The sequence below is a fragment of the Protopterus annectens genome, chromosome 14.part0 (assembly GCF_019279795.1).
Source record: "Protopterus annectens isolate FY-2018-M chromosome 14.part0, PAN1.0, whole genome shotgun sequence".
Lineage (NCBI taxonomy): Eukaryota > Metazoa > Chordata > Ceratodontiformes > Protopteridae > Protopterus > Protopterus annectens.
In genome coordinates, this window is record NC_056748.1 from 1,004,030,267 (window position 1) to 1,004,045,070 (window position 14,804).

A 14,804-nucleotide genomic window follows, 5' to 3' on the forward strand; every position below is an offset into this window, starting at 1 on the left:
AAGATGCTGCATCTAGCTGTGTTCAGAATATTTTTTTTTTTCTGGAGGATCAAAGTTATTTTTTTATGCAGAACTGGCTAAAGAGTAAATACAAAGGTTTGTCCAACAAAAAGTGAGTCATCAAGTAGAGGGTGACTCTGCTTCTCATTCTGCTGAATAAAGCACACAGAGAGATTTGGCCTCTGAAACCTTTTCCATTCTCCCAAAAGAAAATGCTTGAGAGACAGAGAAAAGGAATTGACTAGAAGACTCAGATGTACCTTGGAACTGAACCAGAATCTTTGTGAGATAGAGATGAACAGGATGAAGACTGGCAACACTGACATTAGTGAATAAATGTGAGACTACAAAGCAGCAATAGCATCAGTGACTCACAACCGTATAAGAAAAAGTGGAAAGACTGGACTTTTGTTGACGTTATCAAACTTGTGGGGAACTAAGAGGCATTTGCTTCATTTCAAGTCATTAACGTTTGGAAGGACACAGGGGAAGGAGGAAGGGGAAGGGTAATTGTATATAGAACAATTTCTGTTCTTAACAGTATTTCTTTTTACAGTTATAAAATGCATGTTTTATAGTAAAGCATTTTAGTTGTTCTTGTATGTGATAAATTTGCTAAAGTAAATGAACACTTTTTTCCCTTTCTTCTTTTTATTTCTTGTTTTTTAGTATTAGGAAATTTTAGAATTATGTTTAATTATGTTAATAGGCTATAATCTACATTTTTTGAGGAAGGGGATGGGGTGCAAAAGTACGCAGATCACAATCTATGTAGAGCTTATACATTTTCTCTGTACTTTTTCATAGGCGAACGTCTGGACTAAATCCCTTGACTTAATTTAATAGCAAGTTTTAAGTGGAAACAAGTAAATAAGAGAACACTAAATATAAAGAAGTTTTCCTTTAGCAATAAATGAGTCAGCTTGTTTTTAGAAGCCTACAGTTGAGGGCTACATTTTTCTGTTTTACATTTCCACAGAGACAAGTTGATAATACGACAATAAAAAGCCAGAGCACTGGCTTCTTCAGTGCTAAAAGTTAATGTTTTCTGAATGCATGCAAGTTGTTTTTCACATCTGGGACGGGAATGAAAATAAAAATGATCAGATACCAATTATTGTAAGTAGAAGCACATACAATAACATGCATCTAAGCATTGGCAAGCTCAATTTTAGATTAATTAAGGTCTGTGTTAACAGCTGTCTATTTGGGACAACTGTTCCTATTAGGAGAGTTAAACTTCATTATTTGAAAATGTACATATTTTTGTGTGTTTGTATTATTAACAGGTTATTGGGATGTTCTTGGGGTATTTTTGAGGGTTTTAATTAAAACAGACACTCATAAAATGTGACACAGGTTCCAGTGTTGATGAAAAGAAAAACTCTTTACAAAGGATAAACCTGCCAAACATTACTGGTTGTATGTATCACAAAAGCTTGAAATAGACATTTAAAAAACTGTCATATATAATAGGTAGGCATATTGACACCTTATCAAAATGATGACACTTTCCATATTATTTTGTAATGTGAATGGTCTTACAGGTATAGATAATAACAAAAAAATGCTGGAAAAGAACCATCAATAAACTAAATAAAGAAAATTGGCTTTTTGGTAGTTTCACACCATAAGCTCCATATTACTAGAAAAGCACATATTCTGTATCCAGAATATTAGAGTCAAATTAAAAGAGTTGCTGCAAAAGTGATTGAGGAGGGGAAATGATAACAATGGCAGATTTGTGGTAGTAAGGAGCTACTGGCAAAGGATGAGGATTATGCTGGCATGTATGTATATGCCACCTAAAGCTGCAATTATGGAGCTTAACTAATTTGAGAGAAATAATTAGCTTTCAGTAGGGAGTATTACGTATAGGTGGGGATGGGAATTTGATTTGCAATACTGAAGATGTATCTGGGGGCCTAGTAGGGAAAGCATAACAAAAGAGTAGAGATTTATGAAGACATTTATGAAAATATTTGGTACTAAAGATGTGAATTCAGTAATAGGAACTCAGATAATTTACATATTATTCCCCAAGGTACAAAAACTGGGCTAGACTACTCAAATTATATTTCGCAAAAACATATGCATTTAATTGAAAACTTTGACACACATCCAATAACTATTTCAAGTCATGCAACAATAATTACGAAGATAGAAATATAGAGTAATGAAGTAAAAATGAGACACTGGTACTTCACCACCTACTTGTTAAAAAAAGAGGAACTTAAGGAACGGTTAGTGGAAATTATCTGCAAGTTATTAGGAAAGATAGAAAGTACTTCAGAAGTTTTAGCTGGTGAGTGGTATAAAACAAAAGTAGAGTTTAGAAGTAAGGTAGAAATAAAACAAACAGATATGGTTCAAAAATAACAAGAATTCTTTAAAGGAGCTGGCAAAGTTTAAAGGATTACAGAGTAAGGGCCTTCTCACAGAAGAAGAAGAGATGCAGTTGAAGAGGGCTAAAAGAGAATAAATAAGTGTGAACCTGGATAATATGCATGACTTTAGAATACTACTCCTTAGCAACTGCTTTTTGATAATAATTCCACAGAACAAAAAGTTTTTGCAGAACAACTTAAAAAATAGAAAGTAGAAAGGGTTGTTGACAAACTTAAGGAGCCTATAACAAGAAAAACAACAAGAGATCTTGTAGAGGTATTAAAGATATTTCAGCAATTTTATGAACATTTTTATAAAGCAGAGAATGGGGAAATCAAGCAAAATGTCTTTCAGCTATTCCTGTTTAGGGGCCACCGGTCAGCTAATGATTGGCAGTGTTTTTTTTACGGTGCTGAGTTGCCAGCCCGATGCCCAACATTCGAGGAAGGCACACCTACATCCACACACAGCTACCTGCATGTCTTTAAAGTTTACGCAGCCACAGGGAGGACATGCAGACTCCACACAGAAGGAACTTCAGCCGAGAATTGAATGGAAGAACCTCTTGCTGTGAGGTGACAACGCTAACTGCTGCACCACCGCGGCCTCCAGAATGGGGGAAAATCAAGAAAAAGCACAAATGGAAATATTTCCAGTAGTCTTAAATATGTCAAGGACAGAGGTAGATGAGGCTCAACAATTAATATTTAAAATAGGAGGAGATGAGAAAAAATGGTGATATAATAATCTGCAGTACAGTCTCCAAGAAAATATGGTATTCTGGTGGAAGTTCGAAAGCTAGGATGGAAGAAAGGCTAAGGTTTTGTTTAACAGTATTTTGGAAGGACCTAATTCCTGGAAGGAAGGTATGGTGGCTGAATTACCTAAACACAGTAAAGACCCATCGGATCCAACTTTATATAGGTCCATTTTAATTTTAAACGATATATGTAAAGTGTTTATGCGTATAATAACTAAAAAATGGCAAAGGTGTTGACAAAATTGACAGATATAGATTAATGTGGTTTTGTGGAGGGGAGGCAAATATTTTACAACATTAATTGACAACATTAATGATGATCCTGAGGAATCAGAATATAAGAAAATACCACTGCTGCTGGTGGGTCTTGATGCAAAGAAACCGCTCGACAGAGGAGACTGGGATTTTGCAAAGTAGGGCAACAGAAGTATTTGCATTTCCTGATACAATTATAAGGTTAATCAGGGGGGGTATATGAGGGACTGGAGGCAAAGTGGGAGGGTTCCTGTCTGATAAGTTATGTCTGAACAGAGGAACCAGGCAGGGCTGTCCTCTTTCTCTTTTGTTATGTGCATTATATATAGAACCATTGGCAAAGAAAATAAGGGACTCAGAAATTCAAGGATTTAATTGGTATGGTAGTCAAGAAAAGTCAGCTTTATTTGCAGATGACATTATTATGTATCTGATAAAACCAGAAAAGGGTATATCAGTGTTGTGGAACATTATGAGACAGTTTTTTTGTTAGGGATATAAAATTCTGAGCTGTGTATCCACACATGAATTGGTTCAGCAATACCCATATTTATGAAGACAGGATAAAATGAAGTATTTAGGAGAATGGATTGAAAAAGGATTCTGTTATGGCAACTAAGGATATGTGGGAAGAGACTAAACAAAAGATAATACAACAACTACGAAACTAGAAGCTCTTCTATGGATATGGATAACAAGATACAAGCAGTAAAAATGTTTTAGTCCCTTTAGTTGTATACACAAGTCAGGCATAGTTTTATCAACCAGAGGAAAAGTTGTGGATAGTGATTAATAAAGAGAGGGAAGGAGGGTAAGAGTAAGGTGGGATAAGACGATCCTTACAACAGAAGAAGGAGGTTTAGGATTTCCTGATTTGATGGGATATTTTACAGCTACACAGTTAAGGTTCTTATACATAACACAAGCAGAAAGCTACAATTCAAAGTGGAAAGTGATGATGATGAAGTAGGGGAATAATTCAAGAAATAAAAAAAGAGTGGGATTTTGTATGCAGATCCTTAAGAAGAATAACAACCATCATGCAGGATATTATTTTCACAAAGTAGCAAAATTTAGTAAGAACTAAGCCAACATGAGAATGGATAAAGGAGATTCTACTGAAGGGGATAACTGCATTTAGGCATACAAAGATTAGGCAAGAGGGATTGGATTATACTGGTGGAAACTGGCAAAGGAATCAAGATACTGGGAACAAATAATTACAGAGTGAAATGTAACAGGATGGGATGAGGTCAAGAAGCCATTTGGAATGCAGTCTTGAGACTGACTTCCCTATCATGGACTGATATCTGAATATAGGCAAAGAATAACGGCTAAGGGAAATCCTAAATTAAAGGCCTGCACTGGTTGAGTTTTTAGTTGAATCTAGATCAGAAGCTGCTGTTAAAACAGGGATAAATGGTAGGATATATAAAATATCACACAATATCTATAGGAATCAAACAGAAAAGGTCAGATAAGTTGGGAAGAGAGATTAGATAAACAGTTCACAAAGAAACAATGGGAGGACATATGTATGGCTCTGAAATATGCAACAAAATCTAGTAGATTTAGGGGTTTTCCTGGATATGTTTGCATAGGTACGTTTATACCCCAAACAAGCTTCAAATATTTTTTTCTTGGGTAGCTGGCAAATGTCGGAGGTGTAATGGGGAAGAAAGAGACACCTGGTAGCATATGTTCATGAAGTGCAGTGAGTTAGTGGAATTTAAAAATTCCCTACAGAGTACTCTGTCAGGAATGCTGGGTGAACAAATTAGTGTAACCAAGGAAATTATTTTTTTTTTCAGCTGGGATACAGGATCTGACTTGTCTAAAGACAGTAAGGCCTTGTTCATTTTAATTCTAGTGGCTGACAAAAAAGCAATAACTAAAAAATGGAAATCAAAGTATAAACCAACTACACATGAAGGAGTGATTGTTACAGAGATAAAAGAACAAGAAGTGGGAATTTTAGATAAAGGTAGGAGTAAATTTTATAGAAATATGGAAATAGTGGGGACAATGCCTGCAGACAAATGTTTTAAATGAGGAATGAGGTTTCCGAGAAGGCAAGAAATGAACAACTGATTTAATGTTGGCTTAATTATATTCTATAGAACAATATATATGCTGCATAATGTTTGTAAATGTGAATTTTTTAATATGGTTTGATTACTTTTATATAGACATAAGTTTGTCTATGTTACAAGTGATAATTTAATAAAGGTATTAAAAAATGCATTCTAGCCCCCTCCCAAAAAAAAAAAAAATATATTGGATGAGTTAGAGGAAAAATGGCTCCTGAGGGTACTCATATTGATAAGGAGATAAGGATGGAGCACAGATTACTGGAAAATAAGCACTCTAACGTCAGTTTACAGGAACAAATGGGACATCCACAACTGTGTGCAGTGCAAAGGTATCAAATTCTTGTCACGCTACATAAAAAGTGTTAGAGAGAGCCCCTAATACAGCAATATGCAGAGCAGCTCAAAGTAAAATGGAAGATGTGCAATTTGGATTCCAGCCAGAATGCAGCACAACCAATGTAATGTTTGCAATGAGACAGATAGTGGGGAAGAAACGGGATAGTAGAAAAGACTCCAGTTTGGTTTTCCATAGCTCTCATCCTCTTAGGACAAGAGATCTGGACACAAGCTAGAACAACAAGGGGAAAATCCCAAAAATAGAGATAGATTTTCAATATTACTCTTATTACCTGAGAAAGTTCCTAGAATAACAGGATTTGTTAGCATGCATTTTTCTGAAGGATGCAAAGTCTGAAACTCAAATATATTTCATTACTTAGTGATGTCAGTCCTAATTGATTTGCCATAAAACCACAAATTTTCTGAGGAACAGAATTAGAATATGAAGCAATATTCTGTGAAATTCTGGACTGTTGAGAGGTATGGTACAGTGAATGTAGTAAAACAGCAAAATAAATAAATTTAAGTAATAAGTAATGTGTGGATAAGTAAATAGATCTACTTATCCATTTTTTACCAGTGACAAACTAAAAATCTGGACATTCTGTAAAAATCTGGGCAGTTGAGAGGTACTGTGTATTCCCACACTTAGAGAAAGCATATGTCAAAGTCTCAAGAAAGCTGATTTAGGCAATTCAAAGTCCCTGAAACACTGGTAGAATTAGTGCCAATGATGTATAAGTACTCAATGGCACAAGTACGAACAGTATCTGGCATCTAGAAAGGATTTCCAGTTGTGAATGGCCTTGGAGCAGGTTATAACAATAAGCCCACTGCTATTCATACTGGTGATGAACTGCATTGGCCAATGGGTTGGACTAGATAGATCAACAAAGCTGATCCAAGCAAAACCTAAAGCACATGGGATGTAACTTAGTAAAACAAGACAGCTGTTATGGCAGCAAATGGAAGAAATTGCAAGAAGCTGAAAACTGAGGTAAAAGAAAAATACAGGAACAGGGGAACAGATTCAGGTATTTTTGAGGGGTGATTGAGGAGAAGGGAAGTCTGAATGGGGTGGTCAAAGCTAGAATCAGAAGTGCTGTTGCCAAATGTCACAGAGTATCCATAGTATGCCAGATGGCACAGGGTGTCCGTAATATGACAAATGGCACAGGGTGCCTGTAGTATGGCAAATGGCACAGGGTATCCCTAGTATGTCACATGGTACAGGGTATCCATACTATGCCACATGGCACAGGGTACCTGTAGTATGCCAAATGGCACAGGGTATCTGTAGTATGCCAGTCGGCATAAGGTGTCTGTAGAATGCCAAATGGCAAAGGGCATCTGTAGTGTGTAAGAGAAGAATGTCAAAGAAGCAGAAAAGCAAGGTGTTCAAAATAGTGGTGGGGCTTGTATGATACACAAACATGGTCGTTGAAGGCACAGCAGTTGAGGAAGCTTGAGGTGATGGAGATGAAGTGCCTGAGATGGGGAAGAGGATACACAATGTGGGAGAGAAGAATAAATGAGTATATCAGAGCAGAAGTCAACGTAGCTTAAATTGCAGAGAAAGCAAAAAAGAGCAGATTACAGTGCTTCAGTAACATGTGTAGGAAAACAAAAGACAATTTGCTGAAGAAGATTTGAGAAAAAGACACAGAAGGAAAGAGAAAATAAGGATGTCCAGTCAAGAGATGGATGGATTGCATGACAGAAGACCTGTGACAATCAGGAATGTCTGTTGAAGATAGTAAGGCAATAGCACAGAATTGAGAAAGGTGGTGATAATTGATGTGATACTTTGGCCCCATGAAGAAAAAAATAAAAAAAGGAAATTAATGATGATGACTTGTTATTACAGTTTTTTGACTAGATCATGTTATATGTGTATGCATAAATGCTACATGTATATATCTGGTGTCTTACATTACAAGACTTGAAAACAAATATACAAAAAGTATGCATTATCCGTCACAATGAGAGTGGCATGCAGTGACCTATGTAACTTTAAGCAAAATCTTTGTTATAAGAAAGTGTGTTGTGTGTGTGTGTGTGTGTGTGTGTGTGTGTGTGTGTGTGTGTGTGTGTGTGTGTGTATATGTATAATATATATATATATATATATATATATATATATATATATATATATATATATGGATCTGCTTTGATCCAGCGAATTTACATTTCATCAAAATGTACGTTCGCAAGCTCACTTACATAAAAGTGCATTTTTTCAAAAATGCACTTTCATTTTAAAAAAAAGACTAAAACCTACACCAAAAAAAAGACACACTAAACACAACTATGCCGGGGGGCAAGCCCCCTTCACCCCCCCATGCCCCCCCTACTTTAATATTCTCACTCTGAGATCGCACTACAGTGGGGAAAAGGGAATATTCCCTTATCTCCACTGTACCACGATCTCAGCAATAGTTTGTTTAGTTGCACATCAGCACTAAACATTGATGTACAACTAAAGTAACATGCAAATTTCATGTTTTTAATTCATTTCTGCTTTTTTTTTAAATTCTGTTCTTACACGAACGTGCATTTTCAAAAAAATGCACTTTCGCGTAAGTCAGCTCGCGAATCTACTTTTCGATGAAATGTAAACACATATATATATATATATATATATATATATATATATATATATATATACATATATATATATATATATATATATATGGTTTATTTCATATAATCAATGGTTCAGCCCCACTCACCTCCATTCAACGAGCCGACAAGAGCAAATATTCACATATCAGAGATTTACTATAACAGGGAATGGAATTACTTGGCCAACATAGTGACTGTCATACACATCACAGTATGTCAAATCCACCAAGGTGCTGCACCCCCCACACCCCCACCTATATCTACCAACTCTGAGATCACACTACAGTAGGGAAAATTGAACATTTCCTGACATTGGCCAAGTAATTTCATTCCCTGTTGTAGTAAATCGCTGATGAGAACGTTCACTTAAGTGAATGTTCGCTCTTGCCGGCTAAGCAAACAGAGGTTCTCAGAGTTGAATCTTTAATTATATGAAACAGATCTATATATATATATATATATATATATATATATATATATATATATATATATATATATATATAAAATTATTTATAATATATAAAATACATAAACAATGACTACAGGAAGTAGAGAATGACAGACATTAGAACTAGAGTTCTTGTTCTTAAAAAATGCATTTTAATGCAACTCCTGTTATATTGTCAACATTCTAACTGACCAGTGCTAGTATTTAAAAAAAAATTGCTCCTGATTTATGGCCCTTGCTCCTTATTATTTTTTGATTTATCCCGGATTTTCAGCTAAAAGTTTGGAAGCTATTGGTTTGCTGTATGTTTTCCACTGCAGTAGCCTAGCCTTGGCATTTTAAACTATTACTGAAACACTTGTCACCAATTAGGTGACAAAAAGGACTGTTTGCAATTCAGTCTTGCAGTGAGAGTGAATAAGAACTGAAGAGAACTGGTAAGTCAGCCAGTCACATTGTTTATTTTACAACACAGACGTTTTAGGGAGTATATTTCCACAAAGACAGCTGGTGCCATAGAAAACTGCATCATGCAGAGTATCAGTAACGTAACTTTTTAAAAACAATAAATCAGTAAGCACATATTATGTGGATGATACTGAGCCAAGTACGAAACCCATCAAGTCTTTTTCAAACAATACTGTTTTTCCTGCTACACATTCACTGAGTAGGTTTACAGTTGATTTGTTTTTCCATGATTGCACATTTACTGCATTAGGCATGAGTCCCACATTTTATATAATTAGGGAGGAAGCTAACAGCTGCAAATAAAACTGCATATGCTTTATATATCAGTATTATCACCATCATAAAAGCAGAGATACTAAATGTGCAATGTTTTAACTAAACTTAATACGCTACAATATTCAGAGTTGTGTGAGCTGGATTTTTGCATTAATGCAACTCTGTGATGTATTTGCACTTTGAAGAAACATGCATATCAAACTTTACACGTCAACAATGTATTTATAAAGAAAACTATTTATACGCCAATCAGTGGCTATACATTTTAAAGCAAAATCAGTAGTAAATGTATTCTGTATTGTACTTGGTCTACTTATTGCCTGTTGATGCTCATAGATGTCTTTCTCTCTTATTCTCTTGTTGCTGATTAATTAAGGACTATGGCCATGTCGGTAACATGTACAATGCAAATAATATATTTCTATACCGCACTAGTTCTACTTAGGTGTTCTTAATGTTCAAGGTATTGTATTTCTTGTCTCTCTTGATTTAATAGTAAAGACACATTGGTATACCATGCACGTTTTGTCTTCTACTCGTTAAATGACAATTGTTCCATGTTGTTTTTTTTTTTTTTTATTATTATTAGACTTGCACTCTTTTTTAGTACCAGATTCAATAAAGCCTACACTAAGTGTACACAATACGTATTTAAGGGTTCCCTATTACATTATCGAAACTTTAAACGTTTGAACGCTCTATGGTTGAACCCATATGTTCGAACTTTTAAAAGTTCAAAAGTGTTAATGGAGATATCTGTTCAGTGCGGAAAGGGAAGATTTCCCTTTACTGCACTGTAGTGCGGTCTCGGAGTTGGTATATTTAAAGAGCGGGGGGTGCAGCCCCCACGTGGGGGGGTGCAGGGGAGCTTGCCCCCTGCTTACAACCGTTAGTTTTTTTCTGTTTTTTTTTATTTTTGTTTCTGTCGTTTTCTAAATTTTAAAAATTCAAACATATGGGTTTGACCATATAGCATTCAAACTTCTAAAGTTTTGATAACGTGATATAAACCCGAATTTAAGAACCCTCATCACATTGTTTGTGCTTTCTAGTCACTCAGAAAGATTACACTAAGCGGACATGTAGTCTACACTTTGTGATAACCTTTACGAATCCCTGTCAATATTTAAATCTGCAAGAATATCAGTAGGATAAATAAAATTAGGAGGAAAAAGGTGTGAGTTATGTCTGTGTTGTCTGTTCAGTCAGAACAGGGTGCATTTAGTGTAGGCGTTATTGAATCTTGGAATAACACCTTTTGTAAAATTAATGTATGTATTTATTGTGGAGCTTTTCTCCCAATGCCTCACTGAAAAGGGGCCTTGTGCCCAGTCAGGCTATCTCGATAACAAATGGTAATAAATAAAAATAAATACATAATAGATATATGCATATATTTATACATGCATACATAAATAAATAAAGGAAAACGGTGACAATAGAGTCTCATTAGGCACATTCTTGAACCATAACTATTTGTAATGGCCAACGTTGCAATAACAATCCAACCCAAAATGCTGAATGTTTATACATATACAGGTTACACTACAAGGCCAAAGAAGCAAAGTATCATATCTGTAGCCCTTTATGAAAACAGAGATCTGGGGAACAGAAACGGTACGTCAGTAGGGAGTTGCAGTGGTTTTGGGTTTCTTTCTGGAGCAGCATTTAATTAGGAATGGAAGGGGAATGGTTTTAATATTTGGAAGTTATATATTTAGCAACAGGCTAACATTTATCTATAAATGTATGTATCTGTATTTGTGTGTGTGTGTGTGTGTGTGTGTGTGTGTGTGTGTGTGTGTGTGTGTGTGTGTGTGCGTGCATCTGTTTATATTTGCAAGTCTTGAATGGAACATACTAGACTCACAGGATATAGATCACAATCCAACTTGTTGAAGGCTTAATGTGTTTGTTATTCTAAAAGTGTCCTAGTTCTGGTTTAAGGGCTTAGGCTTCAGGCCAATTATTTTGCATTAAGAAGGTTTGTGGTCAATACTCTTGTGGGAAGAGATGGTATTTTCTACCCTTCTGAGCTGGGAATTGCTGGTTAAAGGCTTATTGTCGCTGCTTAGTTGAACTTTTTTTTTTTAATTGGTACACTTTGTTTGCTGTAGCACAGACTAGATTCAGACCTACTGAATCTAGCTCTGTTTATATAACTTGAACAATAAGCCAATCTATCTTTTGTTGGGCAGGTTTCCCCTGCACCCTACTGGCAGGAGTGTGCAGTTAGAACTCATCTGATTAAAGATTGGTGGAACAGGGCTCAGTGTTGAACTTTTGAATTGATTAATTTGTTTGCATCAGTTTGCTACATAAGCAAATCCAAGCCATTGGCTGATCTCTGCAAAACTGAAATAGAATTTTTCACTGTATATTGCACTTTGCAATTTTTACCATATCACTGCTTATTTGAACTGTTTTTTTTCTGAATTTTTTTCCACTTTGCTGTAGCACAGACTAGATTCAGACCTGCTGAATCTAGTTCTATTTGTATAATTTGAGCACTAAATCAAGCCATCTTTTGTTGAAGAGGGTTCTCCTGCACTCTAGTGGCAGGAGTGTGCAGTTATAATTCATCTGACTGAAGGTTGCTGGAACAGGACTCAGTTTTGAGCTTTTTATTGTTAATTTGTTTAAATCAGTTTGTTTGCTACATAAGCAAATCCAAACCATCTGCAGATCTTTGCAAAACATAAGTAGAATTTTCCACTGTACATTGCACTTTTGAACTGCATTTTTACCACATTACTGCTTACTTGAACTATTTTTTTTCTGAAATTGTTGCACTTTTGTTTGCTGTAGCACAGACTAGATTTTGACCTGCTGAATCTAGTTCTGTTTGGATAAGTTGAGCACTAAACTAGGTCATCTTTTGTTAGGGAGGGTTCCCCCTGCACCCTAGTGGCAGGAGTGTGCAGTTAGAACTCATCTGATTGAAGGTTGTTGGAACAGGGCTCAGTTTTGAGCTTTGCTATTGGCTAATTTTTTTAGAATATTTTGTGCTCATTTACTACATAAGCCCTGCATTTGCACATCGCATACTGCCACACAAAGGTGGGCACCCTGGTGATTATAGATGCAAACATTTTTGCCTGCAAATTTTCTTTTAGTACTCTGCTGGTGTTCCACTGGTGAGTTCTTATGATTGTTCCTCGCTGACAGGTGGTACATTCACTGAAGTTCCTGAGGTACCAACACAAATCCTACCTCTAGCCCTTCATATTTTTGTCCACTTCTCCTGTCCTCTTTCTCACCTGGTCCTTACTGTCCTCTCCCTGTTTTCTGACCGCATCAGCTTACCTAGCATCATGGATGGACAGTTTCCCACAGTTTCTGCAGCCAGGCTGGTCAACATAGGGATCCTAAGGCAATGTAGTAATTGCCTCATGTACACTGACAACACACTTCTTCTAGTCCATGTAAATTCATTATGTGAGAGATGCATGTATATCAAGAACATAGAATCCAGGCTCTCTATCTAGTTCACTAGTCGGTTCATCTAATACTAAGCAGGTTGTCAGCATGCACACCTCACCTCTTTCACTTACCAAACCAATAACATATAAACCTACATAAGTGGAGGTCCTTATAAGAAGCTTATCTAAACATGAGAGACCTCCCAAACACAAACACAAGCATGCGTCACATAATACATCCTCTGCAGAACATAGTGCACATAATATATCACACACCAGTGTCTCAACAGTCAAGCCCCTAAGGCATAACACACAGACAAACATCTTAGTCATAGGAGATGTCCTTCTCACCAGGCTAGATAAGAAAAAGGTCACGGTCAGCTGTCTGTCAGGTGCTAGGTTCCACCACATCACACACGCACTCAAGTCTCTCAACAACAGGCACTGTTATGACCCCGTCATAGTCCATGTTGGTGTGAATGACTTGAGATGTACCTCACTGGACTATATGAAGACAGACATGACTGAGTTCTCTGATCATGTGTCTCAGGCAGGAATTTCCCTAGCCTTAAGCAGCATTTTACCTTTGCCTAGGATGATACCTCAATACAAACAAAAAAATGATTGACTTCAACAATTGGCTTCATTTTTGGTGTCATTCAAAGGGCATCCAGTATCTTTCAGCCTGGGATGGCATGGTCAACAGACCGTGATGCTTTGCCAGAGATGGTCTTCATCTGGCAACCCCATGGGATTTCGATTACTGGCTAAGGCTCTTGGCTTTCCTATAGTGCCTTTTTGTGCAATGTCACAAAAAACATAATTTCTGACATAAAAATACCCTCTAAAAACAACCTCAAGGTTATGCTTCAAAACACTAGAAGTCTAAACCAGAAACTGCACCCACTGGAAGCAGTTCTCACCCTGGAAGATGCTGACATTTGTGCAGTCACTGAGACCTGTTTTCAGGCTGTGTAGAGCACCCCAGCTATACCAGGTTACATTTTCTTCCACACATTCACACCACAAACTGAAGATATGAGAACTAAAGGAGGTGGTGTATCAATATTCATTAAAGATAAACAGCATGATTCCCTTGAATTACTTCAGGTGCAATTGACTGTAGGTAAGACCCCTCTTCAGGTCACTTCCAGCTATAGCACCCCCTCCATGAATCAGGACATCCACTCAGCGTAATTGCATCTACTTGAGTCAATCAAGATACAACCAAACACCCGGGTTTTGGGTGACTTTAATTACCCATCCATAGACTAAGTAACTTCTATGTGTTCTAACTCATTTGCCCAAAGATTCCTGGACTTTGTTAACTCCAATGCCCTGGACCAACTGGTTGACACACCCACAAGAGGCTCAAATATCCTGGACCTGGTGCACACCAATACGGGGTACTGCTGCCCCACCCTCAGTGTGTGGCCATCCTTGATGAGATCTGACCACAAATCAGTCTCGCTAGGAGTAACTATAACTCAAGACCTCCTTTAGCAACAACTAGACTAAAAAACTTCTCCAAGGCCAATTACAACCTCTTATGTGACAGCATAAATAGCTTCATACTCCTCCCCCCACTGAAGGAACAGACACCTATGGGGAGTTATACACAAATGCTTTATAAAAGCACCTGTACAATTGTATTAACTCTACTGTACTTGATAGAACCAAAGCAAGCTCTTTATGGAAAAATAAACCTGCCAGTGGACAACTGCCATTAA

The 14,804-nt window shown here is 36.8% G+C and overlaps 1 protein-coding gene across 1 annotated transcript in view; it reads right to left on the bottom strand.

Annotated features, from left to right (window-relative positions):
* The window catches only part of STK32C (serine/threonine kinase 32C), a 916,526-nt gene that overhangs the window by 234,092 nt on the left and 667,630 nt on the right, over positions 1-14,804 (bottom strand). The window lies entirely within an intron of this gene.